Source organism: Chiloscyllium plagiosum, unplaced genomic scaffold (assembly GCF_037043375.1).
Source record: "Chiloscyllium plagiosum isolate Xiang-an unplaced genomic scaffold, Cpla_swu_hap1 HiC_scaffold_16, whole genome shotgun sequence".
NCBI classification, from domain to species: Eukaryota; Metazoa; Chordata; class Chondrichthyes; order Orectolobiformes; family Hemiscylliidae; genus Chiloscyllium; species Chiloscyllium plagiosum.
This window is the reverse complement of record NW_028270154.1, coordinates 66,128,246-66,156,186: the sequence shown is the minus strand read 5'-3', so window position 1 is coordinate 66,156,186 and position 27,941 is coordinate 66,128,246. Positions and strand designations below refer to the sequence as shown.

The 27,941-nt window shown below is 42.6% G+C and overlaps 1 long non-coding RNA gene across 4 annotated transcripts; it reads left to right on the top strand.

The window, feature by feature from the left end:
• The first annotated feature begins 171 nt into the window (after positions 1-171).
• On the top strand, positions 172-27,815 carry LOC148147563 (uncharacterized). Of its 4 annotated transcripts, none has more exons than XR_015759815.1 (5): positions 172-310; positions 380-449; positions 1,518-5,355; positions 17,792-17,891; positions 20,469-27,815. It is a non-coding gene; the product is annotated as an uncharacterized LOC148147563 (long non-coding RNA). The 4 variants fall into 4 exon arrangements; XR_015759814.1 differs by having other exon boundaries at positions 570-5,355; XR_015759816.1 differs by lacking the exon at positions 380-449 and having other exon boundaries at positions 183-310.
• The last annotated feature ends 126 nt before the right edge of the window (positions 27,816-27,941 follow it).

Sequence of the window (27,941 nt, the reverse complement as noted above, 5' to 3'; positions counted from 1 at the left end):
CAGGGCGAGAAGCGCTTCCAAGGAAGCAGCCACACGCCCCCTGCGCGGCCCGCACCAGGAGCGAACCTGAAAAGTGCGCGGGAGAGGGGGGAAAAAAATCCAAACAATGAAGACGCGTCAAATTAAATAAACAAAGACGTGATCCGGAAAGCACCGTGCTATGAGCTGTAAGAGGAAATTGTGTGGAGTTGACCGATGCCCGGTTAAAGTGAAGAGTAGCTGCGGTGGGAGGGCAGCAAGAGTTGGAAATGGCCTCAGTGCCACACCCAAAGGGAGCAGCAGAAGCAAGCTGTTTATGTCATGATGTCAGGTGTGTATTCACGTAGTGAATGTTTTGTAATGATTCTTAGAACCTTTCTAAAATCTGTCTCTTGTGCAGGCGGGAAGTTCAGCGTGTAAATCCATTCCCACCACCAAATTCTCCTGTGAAAGTGTGTCATGTTCTTCACGTAAGTCATGCTTGACGGCAAGTCGCTTTATTTGGAAGAAAACATTTTAAAGACCAAATAAAAAAGGATACTGTAAATCCGGTCATGGTATTTTAACCTTAACTGTTTCTCTTTTCACAGATACTTCCAAACTTGCTGAGTTTCTGCAACACTTTCTGTTTATCAAAAGTGACAACGGCAAACTGGTCTACTAATTTCAACACTGAAAATGTGTTGCTGGAAAAGCGCAGCAGGTCAGGTCCTGAAGAAGGGCCTATGCCCGAAACGTCGATTCTCCTGTTCCTTGGATGCTGCCTGACCTGCTGCACTTTTCCAGCAACACATTTTCAGCTCTGATCTCCAGCATCTGCAGCCCTCACTTTCTCTCTACTAATTTCAACAGCACCCCCGAACGCATAAGATTACTACCACCTGCAATTTCTCCACCAAGTCGCATGCCATCATGATTTGGATTTGTGTTTGCTATTTTTCCAGTATCCTAGGTCAAAATTCTGGAACTCCTTCTCTAACATTGCTGTGGATGTTGTAGCAGTTCGAAAAGGCAACTCACCAGTAGTTTCAAGAGTAATTCGGCATGGGCAATGTGGGTGACGCTAGTGTCAACCAATTTTGAGGCATAATTTTTAAAAGAAAAGCTTACTGCACCACTCACTCTCACAATGAGGGTTTCTACCTATTAATCCTGACCCAAATGCATATTGGATGTTGCCCAGGTCACCACTAGTCGAGAGTGCTGTGCTAGAAAAGCACAGCAGGTTAGGCAGTATCTGAGGAGCAGGAGAATTGACGTTTTGGGCATAAGCCCCTCATCATGTGCTTTTCTAGCACCACACTCTCTTGACTCTGATCTCCAGCATCAGTAGTCCTCACTATCTCTCAGGTCACCACTAGAGTCTACATACCGTATGTTCCCTCACAGGAGGAAACAGGATTTTAAAAAATCAGTAACTAGACCACTCTGACTACTAAATAAAAACCAAAAGAACTGTGGATGCTGTAAATCAGAAACAAATAGTCCTGAGGAATGGTCACCAGATCCAAAACCTTAACTCTGATTTCTCTTCACAGATGCTGGGTTGAGAGTGTGCTGCTGGAAAAGCACAGCAGGTCAGGCAGCATCCAAGGAGCAGGAGAATAGATATTTCAAGTATAAGCCCATCACAGATGCTGCCAGACTTGCTGAGCTTTTCCAGCAACTTCTGTTTTTTGTCCCTCGGTCTGCTTTTGCTCATACACTCAGGCTGCACAACTCTAACTGACAGAAGCCTACTTTCTTATTCAGTGATTAAGAGGATTGGAGAAGAGAAAAGTGATTTTCCATTTCGTAAAAAGCTGTCACATATAATTCTCATTTCCTATTGTATCATAGAATCCATACATATGAAAGCAAGGCATTTAGCCTATCAAGTCCAAACCAACTCTCCGAACAGCATCCAACCCAGACCCACCCGCCTACCGGACGCCATGTATTTCCCACATCTAATCCAACTACCCTACACATCCTAGACCACAGTAGGCAAGTTAGCATGGCCAATCCACCTAAACTGCACATTTTTGGACTGTGGGAGGAAACCAGAGCACCTGGAGGAAACTCACTCAGATACTTGGAGAACATTCAAACTCCACACAGGCCAAGCTATAATCAGAACTGGATCACATGTGCTGTAAGGTAGCAGTGCTAGCCGCTACGCCACTCAATTTTTCATTACCTAGTGTAAAGTGTTTTTTTCTATAGGCATATGTATACTGTACCCACAGTATGGAAAATATGTATACTGTACCCACAGATGGTCATTTTTTAAATGTGAATGTTTGTTTGTTTAAATAGTTCCCAATTAATTTTGTTTATGTAATAGCTTGAAGAATCCAGAAGGTATGAATAAACATTTAAGATTTCACAATTATAAATTTCATGATAGTTTGATTGAACCTTAAAGCTACTTCAGAATTTAGTTTCATAGAGACTGTAATTGTTACATTTGAAATTTTACCGGTTACTCTGAATTGTACCACACAGTTAAGAACATAATAACTAGGACCCAGGAGTAGGCCGTCCAGCCCTTCGAGCCTGCTCTGCCCCACACAGTAGTATCATGGCTAATCTTCTTGTGGACTCAGCTCCCACTTACCCACATTTTCATCATATCCCTTTAATTCCTTTATTTTTCAAAAAAGTATCTACCTTAGCTTTAAAAGCGATTACTGAAGTAGCATCAACTACTACCCTGGGCAAGGAATTCCATTGATTAACAACCCTGGGGGTGAAGAAGTTCCTTCTCAGTTCAGTTCTAAACCTGGTTCCTCTAATCTTGATGCATGCCCTCTTGTCCTAGTCTCACCTACCAGTAGAAACATCCTATGTATTTCTATTTCATCAATTCCTTTCTTAATTTTACATGTTTCTATAAGATCCCACTCTTTCTCTTCCTCCTAGTGAACCTCCTCTGCACCCCCTCCAGTGCCAGTACATCCTTTCTCAAGTAAGGAGACCAAATCTGCACACAGTACTCCAGGTGTGCCCTCACCAGCACCTTGTACAGCTATAGCATTACCTCTCTGCTTTTAAACACAACCCCTTTAGTAATGGGTCATAGACAATGTAGCAGGCAAACTCCATTTACCTTCCTAATTACTTGTTTTACCTGCAAACCAACCTTCTGCGATTCATGCTCAAGGACACCCAGGTCCCTCTGCAAATCAGCATGCTGCAACATTTACCATTCAAGTAATAATCTAGTTTGCTGTTACTCCTACCAAAATTATTGACTTCACATTTACTAACATTGTATTCCATTTGCCAGACCTTTGCCTACTCACTCAATGTATCTATGTTCCTCTGCAAAGTTTTAGTCCTCTGCACATTTTGTTCTGCCACTCATCTTAGTGTCAGTGGCAAATTTTGACACGTGGTCCCCAATTTCAAATCATCTGTATAAATTGTAAATAATTGTGGTCCCAACACCGATCTCTGAGGCATATCACTAGTCACTGATTGCCAGCCAGAATAGCACTCATTTATCCCCAATCTTTGCTTCCTGTCAGTCAACCAATCCTCTATCCTCGCTAATACTCTACCCCTAACACCATGCATCCTTATTTTATGCAGCAGCCTCATGTGCGGCACCTTGTCAAAGGCATTTTGGAAATCTAGATATACCACATCCACTGGGTCCCTGAGATCCACCTTGCTTGAAATGTCTTCATAGAATTCCAAAAGATTTGTGAAGCATGACCTGCCCTTCGTGAACCCATGCTGCGTTTGTACAATGGAGCAATATCTTTTGAGATGCCACGCTATTACTTCCTTGATAATAGACTCCAGCATCTTCCCCAGTACAGAGGTTAAGCTCTTAGTCTATAATTCTCCATCTTTTTGTCTACTTCCTTTTTTAAACAATGGTGTCAAATTTGCTATTTTCCAATCTGCTGAAGTGCCCCAAAGTCCAGCGAATTTTGGAAAACTACTGCCAGTCACCTGCTATTTCTTCTGCCATCTCTTTTAGTACCTTGAGATGCATTCCATAAGGGCCAGGAGACTTATGTATCCTTAGCTCCATTAGTTTTCCCAACACTAACTCTTCTGTAATAATAATTGTTTCCAGGTCCTCATATTTTCTTCACTTACTAGCATGTTATTAGTATCCTCCACTGTGAAGACCGATGCAAAGTAGCTGTTCAATGCCTCAGCCATTTCATCATTTCCCATAACTAACTGCCCCTTCTCATCCTGTTGTTGTAGCCTGCATCTCAGGTATATAAGTCATGATGTCAAGGTCAAAATTCCCTATGCTTGGTGGACAGATGTCCCAGCTGTTGTGAACCTCAGCCATCTGGCTCAAAGATGACATAAAAAAAGTTAGCCTTGATTTAGAATTTTTTATTACTTATTTGTCTGTTCAGAGATGTTATAAAACATCTCTAGAGCAGGTGGAACCTGAATCTAAGCCTCCCAGTCTAGTGATAGGGGCAGTACAGCTGCACCACAAGAGGGTCCTTGCCTTGATTTAGATTCTTAATCTCCAAAGATGTTTCAACTGCAATTAAGTACTTTGTTTAGTCAGTGCTAGACTGGTTGACCACCTCCAGATCTCTAAGCTACCTGGACTGGAATATAAATCAAGTTTCTCATTGTGTAAAATATTTTCAACTGAATAATGGGAAAAAAAAGATTAATGCGCACCTCAAATCAATAACTGACTTCAACTTTAATATATTTTAAAATTAATCAATAATACTAGGAATAGCATTTTTTTTTAAAGTTACTCACGTCTAATCCTGAAGATACTTGTTTATGCTGGAATATAACTCCAGGTGGTTGTGCAAGCTGGAGGCAACAAATCAAAAAAATTGGGGACACAATTGGCAAGCTTGATCTTGTCCTCCATATGCAATTTTCAAATGTGCCATTGAATAAATGATAGAAATGGGAATCCCAGCTGTTTTATTCCTTTCTAAGTGTAACATTATAAACTTTAAGATAATTGTACAATATAAAACCAAAGGCAACTTAGTCTTATGCTTCCTTTCTTCTTTTAGAAAAAGCTCTGCATTTTTCTTCACTTCATGAATTTGTAATGATCATTTATGATGTTTCCTAATGAAATCTATGAATTATTCATTGACCACTAAAGCATGATGACAGTGTTACAAACAACGAATGTTTGCCTTTTTTTAATGTATGGAATGTAAGCATTTCTTTAAAAGGCAATAATATATTTCAAAACATCATTTTTGTGGATTTTCTTTTGGATTATTATGTACACACCAGTTTTTATGAAAAGAAATACAGTCTGTTCTGATATAATGTGATTTTTCTGTTCCCATGTGATCCTGTGATCTAAGAAAATCATGTAATAGCAGCACCATTTAAACCACTGGAACCAGAATCATATTATAGCCAATACAGGTAAGGAAAGTTCGCGTTCTATAAATAATGGTCTAAATTCTTCAATTGCTTTATAGCCAATTCACATTGAAGAAACACTCATTATGGCAAAACCAACTGTAATGTGTTTTATATTATTTTACTGAAATTACCTATTTCTAATGATAGCGTTTCTTGCTCAATGTTTTACTACTGTTAATAGTTAACCTAGTTAATCCAAAGATTATATTATTGTAGTGTTTCTCAACCCCATAAAATGCACTTAATAGGAGCTAAAGATACTCTACTCTTCAACTGTCAGCTGCTCACGACACTTCTGAAACTAAATCAGCATGAACCTACCAATATCTTTTTCAATGAGCGATGTGGAAGAATTAATTCTTTAAAGACTCCACTTAGCTGCCTCAAGTCCTGCTTCTAATATCACTATGTACTATAAACTGTCATGGCTAGTTCAGTGTACAGTTATTAGAACTGGTTCTCACAGAATTGTGGAATCTTAAGTTTATTCATATCTGCTTGTTTCTCCAAATTATTCTATAAACACACTTAATTGGAAACTACTTAAACTAACAGTGGAGTGTTGGGATCCACAGTGTGGCCAGTTTCGAGAAATATTGGCTGCACAGTACAAAACTAAATTCAATAGAATGAATGAGTTCACGCATTTTCTGAGAATCCAGGATGCACTGTAAATGTTCAGGGAAAATAAAAGCAAAGGCCATTAATATCACATGAAAGATGGGGAAAAAAGGCAAGCCACAACTGGTCAATTCTGGGTAATCCAAGATGGAGGACAGGAAAAATTTCTGGCTGTAAGATCTGCCCCTTATTTTTGAGGAATTTTAGGTGTTGGAGGTGATTTCCTCGAATTCCAGGAGCAGCAATTACTGTTTTATATACTGTTGCATTGTTTTGGAACTTTGGGAAAAAAAGTCAAAACAGCAGCAGTTTAAAAGGGAGAAGAACAGACAAACGAAGCACATGGTGAGGACAGTGCAGGAGAGAGAGAGAACACGAACAGTTACCGCCTTTGCTGTTTGAATTCGTGTATCGCTGGACATCGGAGTACATCTAGGAAAATTAACAGACAGTAAAATTCACAACTAATCTTGGAGGAACTGTTGGGCGAAGTTCACAGCACAGAATCAGATAATTTAATTGTTGTTTTAAGTCTGTCCAATAGAAAAGCTGCAGTAGTGAGTATATTGGATTCTCCTGAAGAAGAGCTCATGCCCGAAACATCGATTCTCCTGCTCCTTGGATGCTGTCTGACCTGCTACACTTTTCCAGCAACACATTTTCAGCTCTGATCTCCAGCATCTGCAGTCCTCACTATCTCATAGTGGATTCTTTCTTGATTATATGTTTTTGGAGATAAGTCTCTTGATTAAACTTAAAATATAAGCCATAGCTATTCATTTAACCTGGAACAGTGTTTGTAGAGGAATAAGACGGTGCTATTTTCTGGGTCTGTAGATTGTGAAGGAGCAAAAATGGCCTTTGCAGTGATGTGTACTTCTTGTCAGATGTGGGAGTTTAAAGAGAGTTTAAGGGTTACTGCGGATTATATCTGCCATGAATGCTGTTGGATATGAATCTTATCAGATTGAGTGGATCGGTTGGAGAGACAGATAGAAGCCATGAGGAACTTGCAACAGTATGTGATGAATGGCAGTTATAGGAAGGGGGAAAGTCTCAGATACAGTTACATAGATGGTTTAATCCAGGAAAGATAAGAGAGTAGACCGCTAGTGCAGGGGTCATTTGTGGATATACCCATTTCAAACTGGTCTGCTGTTTTGGAAAATGTAGGGGGTGATGGATTCTCAGGGGAATGTAGCACGAACAGTCAAGTTTCTGGTATTGACACTGGCTCTAATGCAACGAGAGGTACGTCGGCTTCCAAGAGATCGATTGTGTTAGGGGATTTTGTAGTCAGAGATACAGACAGACGTTTCTGTGGCCAGCAGAGAAAAAGCAGAATGGTGTGTTGCTTCCCTGGTGCCAGGATCAAGGATGTCTCAGAGAGCGTGCAGGATGTTCTCACGGGGGAGACGGACCAGCAGGAGGTCATTATCCACATTGGAACCAATGACATTGGAAGGGAAAAGATTGAGACTCTGAAGGGAGATTACAGAGAATTAGGCAGAAATTTAATAAGGAGGTCCTCAAGGGTAGTAATATCTGGATTACTACCAGTGTTACGAGCTAGTGAGGGCAGGAATAGGAGGATAGAGCAGATGAATGCATTACTGAGGAGCTGCTGTATGGGAGAAGGATTCACATTTTTGGATTATTGGAATTTCGTTTGGGGTAGAAGTGACCTGTACCAGAAGGACGGATTGCACCTAAATTGGAAGGGGACTAATATACTGGCAAAGAAATTTGCTAGAACTACTTGGGAGGATTTAAACTAGTAAGATGGGGGGGGGGGGGGGGGGTTGGGACCCAGGGAGATAGTGAGGATAGAGATTGATCTGAGACAGGTACAGCTGAGAACAGAAATGAGTCAAACAGTCAGAGCAAGCAAGGACAAGGTAGGACTAATAAACTAAACTGCACTTATTTCAATGCAAGGGGCCTAATAGGGAAGGCGGATGAATTCAGGGCATGGTTAGGAACATGGGACTGGGATATCGTAGCAGTTTCGGAAACATGGCTCAGGGATGGGCAGGACTGGCAGCTTAATGTTCCAGGATACAAATCCTACAGGAAGGATAGAAAGGGAGGCAAGAGAGGAGGGGGAGTGGCATTTTTGATAAGGGATAGCATTACAGCTGTGCTGAGGGAGGACATTACTGGAAATACATCCAGAGAAGTTATTTGGGTGGAACTGAGAAATAAGAAAGGGATGATCACCTTATTGGGATTGTATTATAGAACCCCCAATAGTCAGAGGGAAATTGGGAAACAAACTTATAAGGAGATCTCAGCTATCTGTAAGAATAATAGGGTAGTTATGGTCGGGGATTATAACTTTCCAAACATCGACTTGGGACTGCCATAGTGTTAAAAGCTTAGATGGAGAGGAATTTAAGTGCGTACAAGACAATTTTCTGCCAAACTTGACCTATCTTGGGAAATAAGGCAGGGCAGGTGACTGAGGTGTCTGTGGAGGAGCACTTTGGGGCCAGTGACCATAATTCTATTCGTTTTAAAATAGTGATGGAACAGGATAGACCAAGTCTAAAAGTTGAAGTTCTAAATTGGAGAAAGGCCAATTTTGTCGGTGTTAGGCAAGAAATTTCAAAAGCTGATTGGAGGCAGATGTTCGCAGGTAAAGGGACGGTTGGAAAATGGGAAGGCTTCAGAAATGAGATAACAAGAATCCAGAGAAAGTATATTCCTGTCAGGGTGAAAGGGAATGCTGGTAGGTATAGGAAATGCTGGATGACTAAAGAAATTGAGGGTTTGCTTAAGAAAAAGAAGGAAGCATATGTCAGGTATGGACAGGATAGATTGAGTGAATCCTTAGAAGAGTATGAAGAAAGTGGAAGTATACTTAAGAGGGAAATCAGGAGGGCACAACGGAGACATGAGATAGCTTTGGCAATTAGAATTAAGGAGAATCCAAAGGGGTTTTACAAATATATTAAGGACAAAAGAGTAACTAGGGAGAGAATAGGGCCCCTCAAAGATCAGCAAGGCTGCCTTTGTTGGAGTCACAGAAAATGGAGATACTAAATGAATATTTTGCATCGGAATTTACTGTGGAAAAGGATATGGAAGATATATACTGTAGGGAAATAGATGGTGACATCTTGCAAAATGTCCAGATTACAGAGAAGGAAGTGCTGGATGTCTTGAAACGGTTAAACGTCGATAAATTCCCCAGGACCTGATCAGGTGTACCCGAGAACTCTGTGTGAAGCTAGAGAAGTGATTGCTGGGCCTCTTGCTGAGATATTTGTATCATCTGTAGTCACAGGTGAGGTGCCAGAAGACTGGAAGTTGGCAAATGTGTTGCCACTGTTTAAGAAGGGCGGTAAAGACAAGCCAGGGAACTATAGACCGGTGAGCCTGACCTCGGTGGTGGGCAAGTTGTTGGAGGGAATCCTGAGGGACAGGATGTACATGTATTTGGAAAGGCCAGATTAGATTAGATTACTTTACAGCGTGGAAACAGGCCCTTCGGCCCAACAAGTCCACACCGACCTGCCGAAGCGCAACCCACCCATACCTCTACATTTACCCCTTACCTAACACTACGGGCAATTTAGCACAGCCAATTCACCTAACCCGCACATCTTTGGACTGTGGGAGGAAACCGGAGCACCCGGAGGAAACCCACGCAGACACGGGGAGAACTTGCAAACTCCACACAGTCGCCTGAGGCGGGAATTGAACCCGGGTCTCCGGCGCTGTGAGGCAGCAGTGCTAACCACTGTGCCACCGTGCCGCCCACCAGATCTGATTAGGGATAGTTAACATGGCTTTGTGCGTGGGAAAGCATGTCTCATGGATGACTAAAGAAACTTGATTGAGTTTTTTGAAGAAGTAACAAAGAAGGTTGATGAGGGCAGAGCAGTACATGTGATCTATATGGATGTCAGTAAGGCGTTCGACAAGGTTCCCCATGGGAGACTGATTAGCAAGGTTAGATCTCATGGAATACAGGGAGAACTAGCCATTTGGATACAGAACTGGCTCAAAGGTAGAAGACAGAGGGAGTTGGAGAGTTGGTTTTCAGACTGGAGGCCTGTGACCAGCGGAGTGCCACAAGGATCAGTGCTGGGCCCTCTAAATTTTGTCATTTACATAAATGATTTGGATGCGAGCATAAGAGGTACAGTTAGTAAGCTTGCAGGTGACACCAAAATTGGAGGTGTAGTGGACTGCGAAGACGGTTACCCCAGATTACAACAGGATCTGGACGAGATGGGCCAATGGGCTGAGAAGAGGCAGATGGAGTTTAATTCAGATAAATGCTGCATTTTGGGAAAGCAAATCTTAGCAGGACTTATACACTTAATGGTAAGGTCCTAGGGAGTGTTGCTCAACAAAGAGACCTTGGAGTGCAGGTTCATAGCTCCTTGAAAGTGGAGTCGCAGGTAGATAGGATAGTGAAGAAGGTGTTTGGTCTGCTTTCCTTATTGGTCAGAGTATTGAGTACAGGAGTTGGGAGGTTATGTTGTGGCTGTACAGGACATTGGCTAGGCCACTGTTGGAATATTGCATGCAATTCTGGTCTCCTTCCTATCGGAAAGATGTTGTGAAACTTGAAAGGGTTCAGAAAAAATTTACAAGGATGTTGCCAGAGTTGGAGGATCTGAGCTACAGGGAGAGGCTGAACAGGCTGGGACTGTTTTCCCTGGAGCATTGGAGGCTGAGGGTGACCTTATAGAGGTTTACAAAATTATGAGAGGCATGGATAGGATAAATAGGCGAAGTTTTTTTCCCTGTGTTCGGGAACTCCAGAACTAGAGGGTATAGGTTTAGGGTGAGAGGGGAAAGATATAAAAGAGACCTAAGGGGCAACGTTTTCACGTAGAGGGTGGTACGTGTATAGAATGAGCTGCCAGAGAATATGGTACAATTGCAACATTTAAGGGTCATTTGGATGGGTGTATGAATAGGAAGGGTTTGGAGGGATATGGGCCGGGTGCTGGCAGATGGGCCTAGATTGGGTTGGGATACCTGGTCGGCATGGACTGGTTGGACCGAAGGGTGTGTTTCCATTCTGTACATCTTTATGACTCTAATAGAACACTGCTAGTGCTGCTGACACCCTAAAAGCTCAAAATACATTTCCTGTATTTAGTATAACCTATGAGAAATCATTGTCCTTTATTTATATAGCAAACTTCCTTTTCTGGCTGATACATGCTGCTCAATATTTATATTCTCAGATGGCAATACCAGCATGACACACAATCCATATGCAGTAAATCAGTCTTTGAATCTCCTATGGGTTTTCATTAAGAAGTTTTCTGGACTGAAGGGATGACCCACAAGTCCCAAAGCAACAGATTTTGATGAAGGGCAGGAATGGATGGCATGTTATTGCTGACATTGCTGGCCTGATTTGGCTCAACTCCAAGGCAATCTGAGAATCGTGATGTCCTTGTATGCAATTATGACTGAAAAGCGCATGTCAACTCTAAGAACAGCAGAGCATAACATTTACAAAATACTGGTAAATATTGTCCTCATAGGTTCTACAGTATGAAAGTCAGTAATAAAGACTTATTTGTATGACATGAAGAAATACTAAAGCTCACATTGTTTAACAGCTTTGGATGGATTTTTTATTGATTTCAGGTATTTAATTCACTATAAGTTGAAACTTGCAGCTTCACTTGATAATTCTTTCTAGGGAGAAAGTAGATGTATTTACATTCCTGACATTGTCAAACTATCAAAGTTATAAATTTGAAGCAACTGTTACTTTAATGAGGTTGGAAACAGACCCTCTGCTCCAAATAGTTCACACTGACCATGTTCCTGAACTAAATCAGTCCTGCTTATTTGGCCAATATCCCTCCAAAGCTTTCCTATTCATATAGTTATTGAAATATCTTTTAAGTGTTGTATTTGTACCTGCATCCACCACTTCCTCTAGCAGTTAATTCTGCACATGAACCACCCATGGTGCAAAAAACAAAATTGTACCTCATGCCTGAATTAAATCTCTCTCTCTCTCTCTCTCGTGTGCTCACTCTCACTCTCGCTCTCACTCTCGCTCTCTCTCTTGTACTCTCTCGCGCTCTCTCTCTCTTCGCCTTAATGTGCTCCTTGTCTTGAAATCCCACATCCTCGGGATAAGACACTACCATTAACCCTATATATACACCTCATGATTGTATAAACTTCTCTAAGGTTACCTCTATGTTCTAATGAAAAAAATCACAGCCTGTCCATGATTTTTTTTTTAAATAGACAATATACCTATTAGTTTCAAGATATATTAACACAATACCATTAGAAAATTGTTGCGATTTCACACACTTTTGGATTTATTTTGACAAGATTGACCAATGGATGTTGTGATTGCAGAGAATAAATGGAAACATTAGAACTGAATGATGTCATTTAACTTTAAAATATGAAGAATAGAAGCACGTGAGGGCCATAAGGCTCTTTAAAAATTTACTTTGACATTCAATAAGATGACATGGGTCTTTGACATCAATTCTGCTTATATGTTCTGTCCCCATTGTCCATGGTTCCATTCCTACCCAAACATCTGTCATTCCTCGCTTTAAATTCACTCAGCAACTGAACAGCCACAGCCATTCTGAAGTGGAGAATTCTAAAAATTCACAATGCTTTGAGAGAAGGCATTTCTCCTCATTTACTTGCTAAATATCTGGTGCTCAACTAAGGTATGAACCCTAGTTTTGCATTTAGTAAACAGGGAAAACGGCCTCTGTGTCTACCCTGTCAAATCCTTTAAGTAATATTTACATTTCAGTGAGTTCACATCTCACTCCTCTGCATTCCGATTGAAAGACCCAAACTGTTCAATTTCTCATTGGGCCATACATTCATATCCAAACTTCAAACTAGTGAATTTCGAATAGATCTCCTTTTTAAGGCAAGTATATCCTTTTGTTGGGTAAGGGGAACAAAATTATATAGTACTCCTGATGGGGGTTTCACAAAAGTCAACTATCATTGCTACACAATTTCTTTACTTTTGCACTCCAGCCTTTTGCAATAGAGATTAACATATGATTTGCTTCCTTAATTGGTTGCTGTGCTAAATGTTAACTGTAGTTTGAATATAAAGAAACAACTCCACTTCCAATACTAATATCTTCTCTTAAATTTATCCTGCTTTTCTGTTATTCTTATCAAAGAAGGTATCTTCACATTTACCAATATTAAACTTCATATGTCATTCCCTATCTACTTCATTCACCTGTCTATATTTGACTTCAGCATCCTCACAACTTACTTTCCCTTTGATTGTTATCAAGTTTGGATATACTATAGTCAATATCTTCACCTAAACTTTGAGAGAGATTGTAAATTGCAACATTCAGTCACCAAGTACTTCTTTCTCACTGATTCTTAACCTGTGTTCTGTTAAAACTAGACATTTAAAGACTTTTCGTGGAACTTAATGTTTAAAGATGGCTTTGGATGATTCAGTATTGGGGTAGGTCTGCACTTGTAAAGAAACTATTTAATATGCCCCAGCTCTGCATCTGGCCACAGCATCTTTACTTCCCTGCCAATTCTTGGTCAACACTGTGTCCTTAAGGAAAGCAATTTATTGCAGACCTGGTTGAACTCCTCCATCTGTCCTAATGCCACCTTTTGCATGCAGTCTTGTCCTGGAAGAGAAGTGGTGGGTGTGAATGAACATATTAACTGGTGTATTTGTGTGTGTTTGCATCATCAAACAGCTGTGTTGTGTACCTAAGGTATGAATGATGCCTAGATACAATGTGATGGTTGAATGAAATATGTTAAGGTTTTATTTCTAGTGTTGATGGTATTAGGGATTCCAATTACTGTTGGACTTCAGAAGCAGAGTTAACTGTCAGGCCGAGTTAAAGGATTTCACTATTGTTATTTACCAATCTGAGATATTAAAGAATTAATTTGCTGTGCTGACCTTTAGGAAATTGGATGTCTCGAGCCTAGGTTGGGATGCCTCTGGTTTGCAGGAAGATTGTAAGGAAATCACACTCCCACCTCTTGGCATTCAAAGCCATTTGCATGGCCATTTCCTAGTTATTCAAAAGCCATTTACATTGTCATCTCCTACTATTTACATTTTTATCCCCTATTCAGAAATCAATAAGAACATTACAGTTGGAATTTCACTGGTCCTCTATAGTGCTGTCTTGAGGTGGCTTTGTCAGCTCAACATTTTGAGGTGGTGTTTTCCTGCTTCAATAGCCCTTCCCATCCAGGGAATTCTAGACTTTATTTGCGTCACCTTTCTCTTTTGATGGAATATATTTTCACTTGTCCAAATTATATTCATTTTGAAAGTAGCCCATTGTTCAGCTACAGTTTTCCCAGCCAACCTTTGTTGCTGACTAAAATTAGCAATCCAGGCAGTGCTCCTATAACAGCATAGCTGTTTCCAGTGAAACCTCACTTAATCGAAAATAGTTTAATAAAAATAATGGGGTCTCTGAGAAAAGTGGAGTTCGGGGCAGGCCAGCAAAAAAAACCACTCATGATTGCTCAAAACTCATTCAAGTCTAGCAAAATATTGCTTAGCCTGAATGAAGGTATAAATCATACTTATCAATGAAACAAAAGTAAGTTTAACACAGCACATTGAAAAAGTATTGTTAATGCAGGAACAAAGGATCATCATAGTGTGTGAGGTAGATTCCCTCATTCCTGTTACACGAGCTATGTCACATTCTCTCCTTCCACTCAAAACGCTTTATAATGTCCAGCATCTCTTCCAGTGTTATAGCCTTTCTTTTGCGTTCACCACCCAAAATAACTACACTCTCTCTCTTAAATAATCTGTTTGGCTAAAAGTAGCGAAATTACAACTAACACAACAACTTATGCTCCAAATCAAAGGTCTTAGTTCAACTTTTCTTAGACATAGTTAGATTTGCACCCTCCCCAAAATTGCAAGTCAGATGTTTATCAAAACTTGGAAATTCAACCATTTGATCTGGGTACTATGCCAATGACTTGTTTGTGGTCTAAAATTGCTTGGGGCTTCTGTTCACTTCGGGCAAGGTGGTCCCTTCACATGTCCCCCAAATATTCTAAGGGTTGCAAACTCTCCACTCAGTCTTGGCATATCTGGCATCATAAGTATACCCATCTTGTAACAGAACTCTTCTGCTTTGAAGACTCTTTAACTATGGAGTTTTGATTCTGGAAACTCTTCTCTCCTCTTGGCTACACCAGAAATTCAACTCGCTACTAGTAAAGAACTTAACAAAAGTTTTAATTCCTTAAGCCAACACCTAGAATGTCAACTGCATTCTACTGGCAGATGTTTCCTTCAAACTCTCAGCCAGAGAACCACCCCTGTCATTAACTTCAGGTTGACCCTGCTATTCTATTATTCATCTCCCAGGCAACCTCATGACATGATGTAAAGGACCCCAATGGTTTTATTTCTCCTGAAATCAAAGCCGAGTTCTTAAAGGACCATCACATCATGGACCATCTCACAAGGTGGTTTTTCAAACATCAGAATAATCTAAAATTGAAAAACACCATCGAAAGAAGCTTAATTTTAGCAGCAAATATATTTGTTTTACTACTCAGTGACAGAGAAAAACGGCTTACAAATTATTGATGATAATTTTGAACCTAAAGCACATTTTTTAACTTCAGATCTGGCATAAATATCTTCCAGGGTCATCATTTGATACTTGTTGTCAACCATCTCATTAAATTGATAGAAGATTCAGGAAAAGGTCTCCGATAGTCCATTTTCATGTGTGTGTAAGATGAGGGTGTCTTATCTTGAAGTGTAAAACCAACTCTGAACAGTTAAAAACACATCCAAGCTTATGTAAAATATTACATTGCATAATCCATTTCCACATTTCTTTGTCCAGGTTTGTTATGGTAACTACTGTTTGCCCACAGGTTACACAGGTATTATCTGTATTCTACCCAAGGTTGGTGCAATCCTGCTGATAGTGCAGCTCTGATGCTTCTAGCCTGCCTTTATATATCTTTGGTTCCCATTTGCTTTCACTATTACGAACAATGTGGCTGAAAATTTAACCCTTAATCAACTCTGTCTAACACCTCCAAAAAAAAGTTGGCAAATAAGTCCCTATGTCTATTTGTACAATACTAAAACATAGAAATTCAACAATCATATTGTATACAGAGGAATCTCAATTATCGGAAGGACATGGGCGGGCAGTATTTAGATTGGTTAATCGAATGCCGGAGAACACAGTTTAGCTGAGCATTGGGACCTTGCGACCTTGCCGGATAATCTGATATTCGGATAATCGAGGTTCATCTATATATCATTTCCATAAATATTTCCTGGAATATCATCGAAGTACTTTGAACAGTTTTTGTCCCTTTATCTAAGTAAGGATATACTGACATTGGAGGCAGACCAGACAAAGTTGATGAGGCTGATCTGGTTACGGAGGGATTTTCTTATGAGAAGATGTGGAGAAGCCGGTGTTGGACTGGGGTGGACAGAGTTAAAAATCACACAACACCAGGTTATAGACCAACAGGTTTATTTGGAAGCACTAGCAATGCTCCGAAACCTCCAAATAAACCTGGTGGACTATAACCTGCTATTATGTGACTTGTTTTAAACTTGAGAAGAGGTTGAGCAGATTGAACTTGTTTTCACTACAGTCTTCTCTCATTCTTCTGAACTTTAATGAAACAGTCAAAATCCTTAAGGGGCTTGATATGGTATTTGTGGGAAGGCTGTTTCTTCTTGTCTGAGTGACTAGGGTCAGAGAAAGGGAATGCCAATTTAAGATAGAGGTGAGGAGAAAATTCTTCTCCTTGAGGGTGGTGAATCTGTGGAAGTCTTTACTGCAGAGTGCTGCCAAGGTTGGGTCATAGAACCAGAGTTGTACAACATATTGGAGGCTCCTCCAATGTATCATACCTATGCTGACTTATCTATACTAATCCCATTTTCCAGCACTTGCTACATAGTTTTGAATATGACACTTTAAGTGCTTGTCTACAAACCTTTTAAAAATTGCAAGGTTTCCCACTACTACTACCCTACCAGACAATGCAGTCTAGATTGGATGAAAAATGTTTTTCTCAAATCCCTTCTAAACCTCCTGCCTTTCATCTTAATGTTGTTGAGTATATTCAAGACTGAAACAGATTTTTACACTGTAAGAAAATAAAGATTCACCATGTGTGGAACCTTGCAGCAGATACGTTTCTGCACAGCGTAGAGGGAGTGCTGTTTTCCATTATCAGTAGTGTGATCGACTGTCATTTTTTTTTAGCTGCTAAAGTCCTATTCCTCTCTCATTAGAGAGAGATGACTGGGGGTGAGTTCAGACAAGGTTAAGGTGTGGCCTTCACAGTAACCTTAGTCAGTAGCAAAAATTGATTGGTTTCACACTACCTAATAAACCAGCTGTTGAGCCAACTGAGCTAACCAATCCTGTGGTTGAATGGCTGGTTGGCAATGAAGAGTGACACCAGCAGCTTCAATTCCCGTACAAGCTAAGGTTACCATGAAGGTCCCATCTTCTCAAATTTACCCCTTACCTGAGGTGTGGTGACCCTCAGGTTAAACTCACCACCAGTTGTCTGTCTCTGAGAGAACAGCCCTATGGTTCTCTGGAACTTTGGTAACTTTACATTTTAGCAACACTACAAGAATGAGGTTAGACAGGCTAACCATTCTTAGTGACATATGATATTCTAAGCTTGTCTGAAGGATAGTTTATTTTATGCGGAATGGTCATTGGAGCATGAAACTTTGTCATTATTGAATGAGGGTACATCAGATATTGTGAAGATTTCCATCAGTTTTTAATCTTTTATTCAACAACAGGAAAGACAAAAGAAGAACAGAGCAGTGAAGAGGGAGATGGCACAGAGCAAAGGGGACACACGGCACACGGACACACAAGATCGCTGCTGGATCACAACAGGTCAGTTCCCGTAATGATGGGACAACATATGTTGAAAGATTGGAGTGACTGGGCTTGTAAACACTTGAGTTCAGAAGAATGAGAGGGATCTGATTGAGACTTATAAGATTATTAAAAGATTGGACACTCTGGAGGCAAGAAGCAAGTTTCTGCTGTTGAGTGAGTCCAGAACCAGAGGACACAGTTTAAAAATAAGGGGTAGGCCAGATAGAATAGAGTTGTGGAGAAATTTCTTAGAGGTGCTGGAAAATCACAGCAGTTCAGGCAACATCCGAGGAGCAGTAAAATCGACGTTTCGGGCAAAAGCCCTTAATCAGGAATACAGGCAGAGTGCCTGAAGGGTGGAGAGATAAATGAGAGGAGGGTGGGGTTGGGGAGAAAGTAGCACAGAGTACAATAGGTGAGTGGGGGAGGGGATGAAGATGATAGGTCAGGGAGGAGGGTGGAGTGGATAGGTGGAAAAGAAAATAGGCAGGTAGGACAAGCCATGGGGACAGTGCTGAGCTGGAAGTTTGGAACTGGGGTAAGGTGGGGGAAGGGGAAATGAGGAAACTGTTGAACTCCACATTGATGCCCTGGGTTTGAAGTGTTCCGAGGTGGAAGATGAGGCGTTCTTCCTCCAGGCGTCTGGTGGTGAGGGAGCAGCGGTGAAGGAGGATCAGTACCTCCATGTCCTCAGCAGAGTGGGAGGGGGAGTTGAAATGTTGGGCCACAGGGCAGTGTGGTTGATTGGTGCGGGTGTCCCAGAGATGTTCCCTAAAGCGCTTTGCGAGGAGGCATCCAGTCTCCCCAATTTTACTGCTCCTCGGATGCTGCCTGAACTGCTGTGCTTTTCCAGCACCTCTAATCCAGAATCTGGTTTCCAGCATCTGCAGTCATTGTTTTTACCGGTATATGGAATGCTCTGCCCCAGAAGGCAGTGGAGGCCAAGTCTCTGAATACTTTTAAGAAAGAGATGGATAGAGCTCTTAAAGATAGTGGAATCAAGGCTTATGGGGATAAGGCAGGAACAGGATACTGATTGTGGATGATCAGCCAAGATCATAACAAATGGTGGTGCTGGCTTGAAGGGCCAAATAGCCTACTCCTGTAATATCTATAATATGGAGAGAAACAGCAGAGCAGATACAGACACTGCCTGGGGTCACTAGAATGCCAGCACAATGCACTCACAATCCAGTTAATTAGTTAAGGATGTGTCTGGAGGTGAGCAGACAAGGTGGTAGTACCAGCACGTATACAGAACACATTGCTTGAACTACACCATGAGCTCTCCCATACAGGTAGAGAGACCATGATAGCAAGCCTAAGTGAGTGTGATGGTGGAAGAGATGTGGCCAAGTACTGCCACAGGTACATGATTTGTGCACCACATAACCCAGGGATACCCATAAAAGTTAGGATGGGACACCAGCCCAGACCTAGGGTACCCTGGGAACACCTTCAGATAGATTTTACAGGGCCACTACCACCTTCCTGTGGGAAAATGTACTGCCTGATCATCATAGACCAATTCACCCGGTGGGTAGAAGCATTCCCAACCAAAAGCTGCACTGCAAACACAGTGGCCAGGATATTAACAGAAGAGGTAATCCCGTGAGGGGGGTGGCCCTCCAGATCAACTCTGACCAATGGACACCCTTTACAAGAAAAGTCATGAAGACTGTATGCCAACTGTTCGGCATTAGACAAAATGTTTACATCCCCTATCACACCCAGAGCTCAGGGATGGTAGGGAGAATGAATAGAATGCACAAAAATACTTTAGGTAAGGCTATGCAAGCCTCAGGCAGAAGATGGGCTGAAGTGCTGCCAACCATACTAATGAGATTAAGAGCCACCACGAATCGGGCAACTGGGCTAACGCCATATGAATTAATGACCGGGCGAGCAATGCAATTGCCAGAGACAATCACAGTGGTACCGATGTGTGTCCATTAAAATACAAAATTTGGTGATATTTCATAGAATTAAGCAGCATCCTGAAGAAGGGCTTATGCCCGAAACGTCGATTCTCTTGTTCCCTGGATGCTGCCTGACCTGCTGCGCTTTTCCAGCAACACATTTTCAGCATAGAATTAAGCAACCAATTGAAAGGGATGTGGAAATCTGTAACTGATAAACAGGACAAAAAGGACAGGGCAGGGGAATTCAAAGTCTTCCCTTACATCCCAGCAGCAGGAAGCGGTGTACTAGTGCAAGTACTGCCTGACAAACCAGGCTTTGCCCCAAAATGGAATGTGTTGCTGGAAAAGCGCAGCAGGTCAGGCAGCATTCAAGGAGCAGGAGAATCGACGTTTCAGGAAGAAGGGCTTATGCCCGAAACATCGATTCTCCTGCTCCTTGGATGCTACCTGACCTGCTGCGCTTTTCCAGCAACACATTTTCGGCTCTGATCTCCAGCATCTGCAGTCCTCACTTTCTCCCCAAAATGGAATGGGCCATACAATATGATAATAAGTGGGGACACCTGTGCCTGCCTAGACATTAAAGGAAAAGGCCCATAGTAGCATTGGACCCAACTAAAACTGTTTAAAGACTCCTGTGACCAAACTAATGTCATTGACCATTTCCCAGGTGCAAGCAGCAAAGGCGGACAGACAGTCATCCTGGGGAGAGTACCGAAAACACAACAGAACAAGGCACAACTGCACCTCCTAATGGGAACAAAGACTTTAACTGTTAATTCTATTTTAACTGCAACATGTGTATACCTATCTGTATTTCATTGTATTTAAATGTCACAACTGGCAGGAGCATGCCAGTGTTTGAGGATAACCTCTTCTATAAAACCCACCTAAGCTTGCATGGGAACCGAACTGTCTGCTACCCACTAGCGTGATCACTGGAATCACTCTTTGTGGCCACCCCGCTGTGGACTCCTTGCGGCCTGTATACAGTAGGCACCTCGGGAGCGATAAGGCAGATAAGGAAATACAGGCAGGGACTCCAGGGTAGATGTGTGCAGCTAGACATGACCACCAGCCGATGGGGCCGCCCACCCCACGCCCCAGCCTAGGGAAGGGAAGACTCATTTAAAATCCGGTAAATACCCACTTATTTCATAGGACAGGGATGGGGATGCGTTTATGCCCTGGTTCCCAAAAACGACTCATGCGCCCAGACTCAGTGCACCAATCAGCTTTGTGGTCACTAGGGGACAGTTTATCTGCACTTGCAGCGAGCAGGCATGCTTGAATGTCACCACCGGCAGATAGTTCATTTGTGGTCAGTGTAATGGATGTACCCATTCGATACTTACCAGCAAGGGGATTGGGGGCGACATGGATGGAGAGACAAACAGAAGGACAGGACAATGTCTGTTACCAAGCGTGAGCGGGATTTGTTTTCCTGTTTAAGCGGACTTACACGACAGATACCCCAGACCTCCCAAACCTGTTTGCAGTAGGCACAATTGTGCCCCTTACTGTACCATACCGCAGTGGGGGCATATTCTGAGAAGAATAGTGACCTGCGCCATCAGTCAGGAGTTCTGTGCTGATTGGCAGGCCCCCATCACTTTGGGGTCATCACTGGGATGTGGATTTCTGGGATCTCTATGTTGTGGGTGGTGGGTGCAGCAGGGGTCATCAGCACTAAAAACTGAAATGATCTTGTTTGTGGCCTGACTATCCTAGGCAACAATACCTCAAAAGCTCTGGAAGCAATTAACACAGAGCTGGCTGAACTCAGACTCTGCACACAGCAGACACGTTACGCAGTGGCTTATCAATTAGCACAGCAAGGGGGAGTTTGTACAATTATTGGTGACCATTGTATTGCCCATGTTATTGATGCCTCTTATAATATTACCAAAGTCATCAAGAATATCCGAGACCAGCTGGACAGTTTTTGACAGGGAACCACAATTACAGACAGCTGGCTAAATTGTTTGCTAGGTAAATCTTGGGGACCCTATTTGGCACACAGGAGAGTTTTCCTCATTGCACTCATGCTGGTATTCTGTGTGAGCCTCGGGTGTTCCAAGCTCTGTAAGGTGCTACTAATCAGAACTGTACCAGCAGTGAGTGTCACCACAGAAGAGCTCCCAATGAAATTGGTACCATGATACCCCTAGAGATGACCTACCTCTACATTTAAATTGGGTGGTCTGCAGGAGATCTCCAAAGTTGCTTCCTTGACCACAAAGGCGGTAGTGAGGAGGGAGATGGCATAGGGCAGGGTAACACTAGGCATATGGACACACAAGATAGTCGCTGAGCCATCGGTTGGCCAACTTGACACACAAGATAACCGCTGGTTCACAATATGGAGAGAAACAGCAGAACAGATACAGACACTGCCTGAGGCTACCAGAATGCCAGCATAATGCACTTGCAACCCAGTTGATTAGTTTAAGGCAGGTGGGGAAGAGAATACACATGGATAATGAACACGCAGCTACACTAACACCACCCCCTACCTTTTCCTCCGCTACATCGATGACTGTATCGGCGCTGCCTCGTGCTCCCACGAGGAGGTTGAACAGTTCATCCACTTTACCAACACCTTCCACCCCGACCTCAAATTTACCTGGACCATCTCAGACTCCTCCCTCCCCTTCCTAGACCTCTCCATGTCTATCTCGGGCGACGGAATCAACACGGACATTTACTATAAACCGACCGACTCCCACAGCTACCTAGACTGCACCTCCTCCCACCCTGCCCCCTGTAAAAACGCCATCCCATATTCCCAATTCCTTCGTCTCCGCCACATCTGCTCCCAGGAGGACCAGTTCCAATACCAAACAACCCAGATGGCCTCCTTCTTCAAATACCGCAATCCCATATTCCCAATTCCTTCGTCTCCGCCACATCTGCTCCCAGGAGGACCAGTTCCAATACCAAACAACCCAGATGGCCTCCTTCTTCAAATACCGCAATTTCCCCCAGATGTGATCGACGATGCTCTCCACCGCATCTCCTCCACTTCCTGCTCCTCCGCCTTTGAGCCCCGCCCCTCCAATCGCCACCAGGACAGAACCCCACCAACCTCCATATGCATCGTATCATCCCTCGTCATTTCCGCCACCTCCAAACGGACCCCACCACCAGGGATATATTTCCCTCTCCTCCCCTATCAGCGTTCCGAAAAGACCACTCCCTCCATGACTCCCTCGTCAGATTCACACCCCCCACCAACCCAACCTCCACTCCCGGCACCTTCCCCTGCAACCGCAAGAAATGCAAAACTTGCGCCCACACCTCCCCCCCCCCTTACTTCCCTCCAAGGCCCCCAGGGATCCTTCCATATCCGCCACAAATTCACCTGCACCTCCACACACATCATTTACTGCATTCGCTGCACCCGATGTGGCCTCCTCTATATGGGGGAGACAGGCCGCCTCTGGGACACCCAGACCAACCAACCCAACCACCCCGTGGCTCAACACTTCAACTCCCCCTCCCACTCCACCAAGGACATGCAGGTCCTTGGACTCCTCCATCGCCAGACCATAGCAACATGACAGCTGGAGGAAGAGCGCCTCATCTTCCGCCTAGGAACCGTCCAACCACAAGGGATGAACTCAGATTTCTCCAGTTTCCTCATTTCCCCTCCCCCACCTTGTCTCAGTCCCAACCCTTGAACACAGCACCACCTTCCTAATCTGCAATGTTCTTTCTGACCTCTCTTCCCCCACCCCCACTCCGGCCTATCACCCTCACCTTAACCTCCTTCCACCCTCACCTTAACCTCCTTCCACCTATCGCATTTCCAATGTCCCTCCCCCAAGTCCCTCCTCCCTACCTTTTATCTTAGCCTGCTGGACACACTTTCCTCATTCCTGAAGAAGGGCTCATGCCCGAAACATCGATTCTCCTGCTCCTTGGATGCTGCCTGACCTGCTGCACTTTTCCAGCAACACATTTTCAGCTCTGATCTCTAGCATCTGCAGTCCTCACTTTCTCCAATAACGAACACTGCCTGCCGAAGTGTCTGGGTCCAGCTAACACCTCTTATAGAAATGCTAACAGCCTGATACAGACTCAATACGAAATGCTGATAGCCAGGATGGCAATAATCCTCCTTCTGAGGAAGAGTGATTAGCGCTCATTACTACAGCAATGGATTTCAATGCAGACATTGAAACTGACAGTGTCTACACTGAAACTGACAATGACCACCTGGAAATTAAGAAAGGCTAAGCTTGAACTGACAAAGACTGTATTGAAACTATCAATGATTCTGCAATGATTGCCATAAACAATCCATGTTACAAAGACAATAATCTCATCACTGACAAGATACATCACAAGATGTATAAAAGTTTCTTGACATGCTCCAGGTTGAGAGAAGACTCGCAGATGACCACTGTTCTGTTGGTGTCTTTCTATCCCCGGAGCTCCGATATTTCCTTGTGCAATAATCTCTGTCATTGAACCCTGATTCTGACTCTGACACTGGTGTTTTTCCCCACAATAGCAGTAAACTATGTTTGCAGTTGGGGTTATGCAGAGGATGTTGACCTCTGCAGCATTAAAACATTTCAGTAAGTAAATGATGACTTAATGCAACTTTTATATCATAGACTTGATTGAAATGTATGCTGGGCAAGTTATTTGATTTTCAGTAGAAGTTTGTAAATGTGGTAAGAAGAATAAGATCTCTACCTTTCACTTCACATCACCCAAGAGAGATAACATTGCATATAGAATAACTGTGTAGACATTTAATGTTCCAAGGTGTGAGGTGAGCAGTTCCTGGAACTAGTGCAGGTTGTAAGACATTAGATTTTTTTCTTCTGAATTGTAAAACTTAACTGACAGTTTATAGCTCACCTAACATTATATCTACTTCACAGCCATTACCAGAATTAATTGGTAATCTTCAGTGAGACAGTCAAGTTTGCTTGTGGCCAAGATTTTTAGTTGACAGAGTTCTTCAATGCATAACGTTCACACCCACATTTGTGAGATAATGGGTGTATCTGTATTATATGTGTTTGATTAATGCAATTGCTCCCTGAACGGCATTCCATTGCTCACAGATAGACCCTATACACTCAGAGATAACAAAAAAAATCACATACCATCCACTCCAGATGTGCTGATAGCCATTTTTCATTTGATTATGTATTTATAATTTAGATGAGGATTGAAGCAACACATGTAGCTTTACAGAGATAAGGTTGCAGGCTCAGCCTGTCAATCTTAGTGACCTCCCAAAATCTTTATGTTGGTCTCCTTGTCAGTGTGCCTTCCCGTCAATCACATCAGGTTTGATCTTCTCCATGTTCCCATCCCTTCAACTCTTCATCTCCCTACTTTACCCCTGAGCATGTAGCTTAGTTATGACAATCTTTATTAAGTAGTGTGCCCTCATCAAAATTAGGGGTGTGAAGACTATTGATGACCAGGCCTCCCTCAGTGTCCCATGCCCTCTTATGCTATACCATCTCTCACCATTCCATTCTGAGTTGTCTCCTTCACAATTATTTTTCCCTCTTCATTCCGTCTTGCTGCCTCCAATCCTTACAATTCATTTTCCCAACTTCCCAACCATAGTAGTGGCCCCTGATGACCCCCTTGACTTTCAATAAACAAACCCCCAGGATTGACCACAGCCTAATCTCATGACTGACTTGGAAGGAAAGCCCTGATAGATGAATGACAGGACCTTGACTAATCTCTCTGTAACTTCACAACTGACTTACCATTGATCCTTGGACTGGTCGCACTGGATCTGCAAGACAGACCAGGGCCCACTCAGTGGAGTTCAAAGTTTAGGAACTCCTGACCCAGAAAGCCCCAAGTAGCCACCTGAACTCTCTCCAAACCCCTGGACTCTGTGGCAGGACTGATGATTTGACTTGACTTGACCAAAAATTTCGACTCTGAGACATGACCATTTGGTTAAAGGACATTCAGTGTTTTTGTCAGATAGTTTTTTATATAAGTAGCATAGTGCCATACAACGACATGTCTGCCTCCTTGACTCACAAGTATTAAAAACAGCTTGGCTTTGTGTGAACACTGAAAGCCAAAACAAAAAAGAACCCTTGTGAATCTTTAACTTCTCAATCTCACTTAATTGCAAATGCCAAACTCTGGTCACCTCTGACTGTTTTTACTACACAGCCCAGCCACTTTCTTTTTATTCAATACTCCCTATACTGTTTACAATTTAATTATTTACCCCCCTCCCTCTTGTGTAAACAGCATTTGAAGGAGCAACAAATATGGGTATTACCTTTCAAAGGCCAATCTAATCATTTATGTCTTCATCAGTATAAATTCAAGGGAGAAGAGCAGGACAGGAGAGTGGGAAGTGGGACTGGGAGCAGGGAGAGAAATAATGTCCAGATTTCCTCAAAGAGTAAACAAGTAGTATATAGAGGGGACTACATCAGATAGGGAGAATGGAATGATATTGCATAGGACGTCTTTCTATTAGAGTCATAGAGATATACAGAATGGAAACAGACCCTTCGGTCCAACCCGTCCATGCCGACCAGATATCCCAACCCAGTCTAGGCCCACCTGCCAGCACCTGGCCCATATCTCTCCAAACCCTTCCTATTCATATACCCATCCAAAGACTCTTAAATGTCACAATTGTGTCAGCCTCCACCACTTCCTCTGGCAGCTCATTCCATACATGTGCCCCTTTGGTCTCTTTTATATCTTTCCCCTCTCATCCTAAACCTATGCCCTCTAGTTCTGGACTCTCCGACCCCAGGGAAAAGACTGTCTATTTATCCTATCCATGCCCTTCATAATTTTGTAAACGTCTACAAGGTCACCCCTCAGCCTCCGACGCTCCAGGGAAAACAGCTCCAGCCTGTTCAGCCTCTCCCTATAGCTCAAATCCTCCAACCCTGGCAACATCCTTGTAAATCTTTTCTGAACCCTTTCAAGTTTCACAACATCTTTCCGATAGGAAGGAGACCAGAATTGCACAGTGGCCTAACCAATGTCCTGTAAAGCCGCAACATGACCTCCCAACTCCTGTACTCAATACTCTGACAAATAAAAAAAAGCATACCAAACGTCTTCTTCACTATCCTATCTACTTGCGAGGAGCTATGAACCTGTACTCCAAGGTCTCTTTGTTCAGCAACACTCCCTAGGACCTTACCAATAAGTATATAAGTCCTGCTAAGATTTGCTTTCCCAAAATGCAGCACCTCGCATTTATCTGAATTAAACTCCATCTCTCGCTTCTCAGCTCATTGGCCCATTTGATCAAGATCCTGTTGTAATCTGAGGTAACCTTCTTCACTATCTATTACACCTTCAATTTTGGTGTCATCTGCAAACTTACTAACTGTATCTCTTATGCTTGCATCCAAATCCATTTATGTAAATGACAAAAAGTAGAGGGCCCAGCACCGATCCTTGTGGCACTCCACTGGTCACAGGCCTCCAGTCTGAAAAATAACCCTCCACCAACACACTCTGTCTTCTACCTTTGAGCCAGTTCTTGTTTGTCTCCAGCACAACCTATTTATTTTCATTTTTTTGCAATTATATCTCTGCCTCAAATAATTGGATTATATCTCATCCCTTCACTTGCCACTCAGCTGTTGACACTTTACTCACATCGTCTGACACTTTTGATCATCTGGAGACTTATTATTCAATCTGTAGACACTGCATTCACACCATTCGTATGATCTTTTGATCTCTCTGCTATAAATTCTGTGACTATGTGCCTTTCTGCACTTCATCTGATGAAGGGGCAGCACTCTGAAAGCTTATGATTTCAAATAAACCTGTTGGACTAAAACAGATTGGACCTGTTGTGTGACTTCTGACCTTGACACTGGCACCTCCATATCATGGACCAATGAGGCAGCCCTGGCTGACTAATATAAACAGGGGGGTTAGAATTGCTTCAATTCAGGGAATTGACTCCAAGCTGGCCGGCCTCAACCATTGTACTGCGTGCAAGAAAATAAAGGTGACTTGGTGATGGGGATACCAGTTTCTGTGTAGTTATTTTAGTCAATTATGTCCTTGGTCTGTTCTCTTGTAGGTCACTGGAATTAATACGCTGCAGTTTCTTGGAAATGACAGTGACATGTTGAGAATGGCATATGTTTCC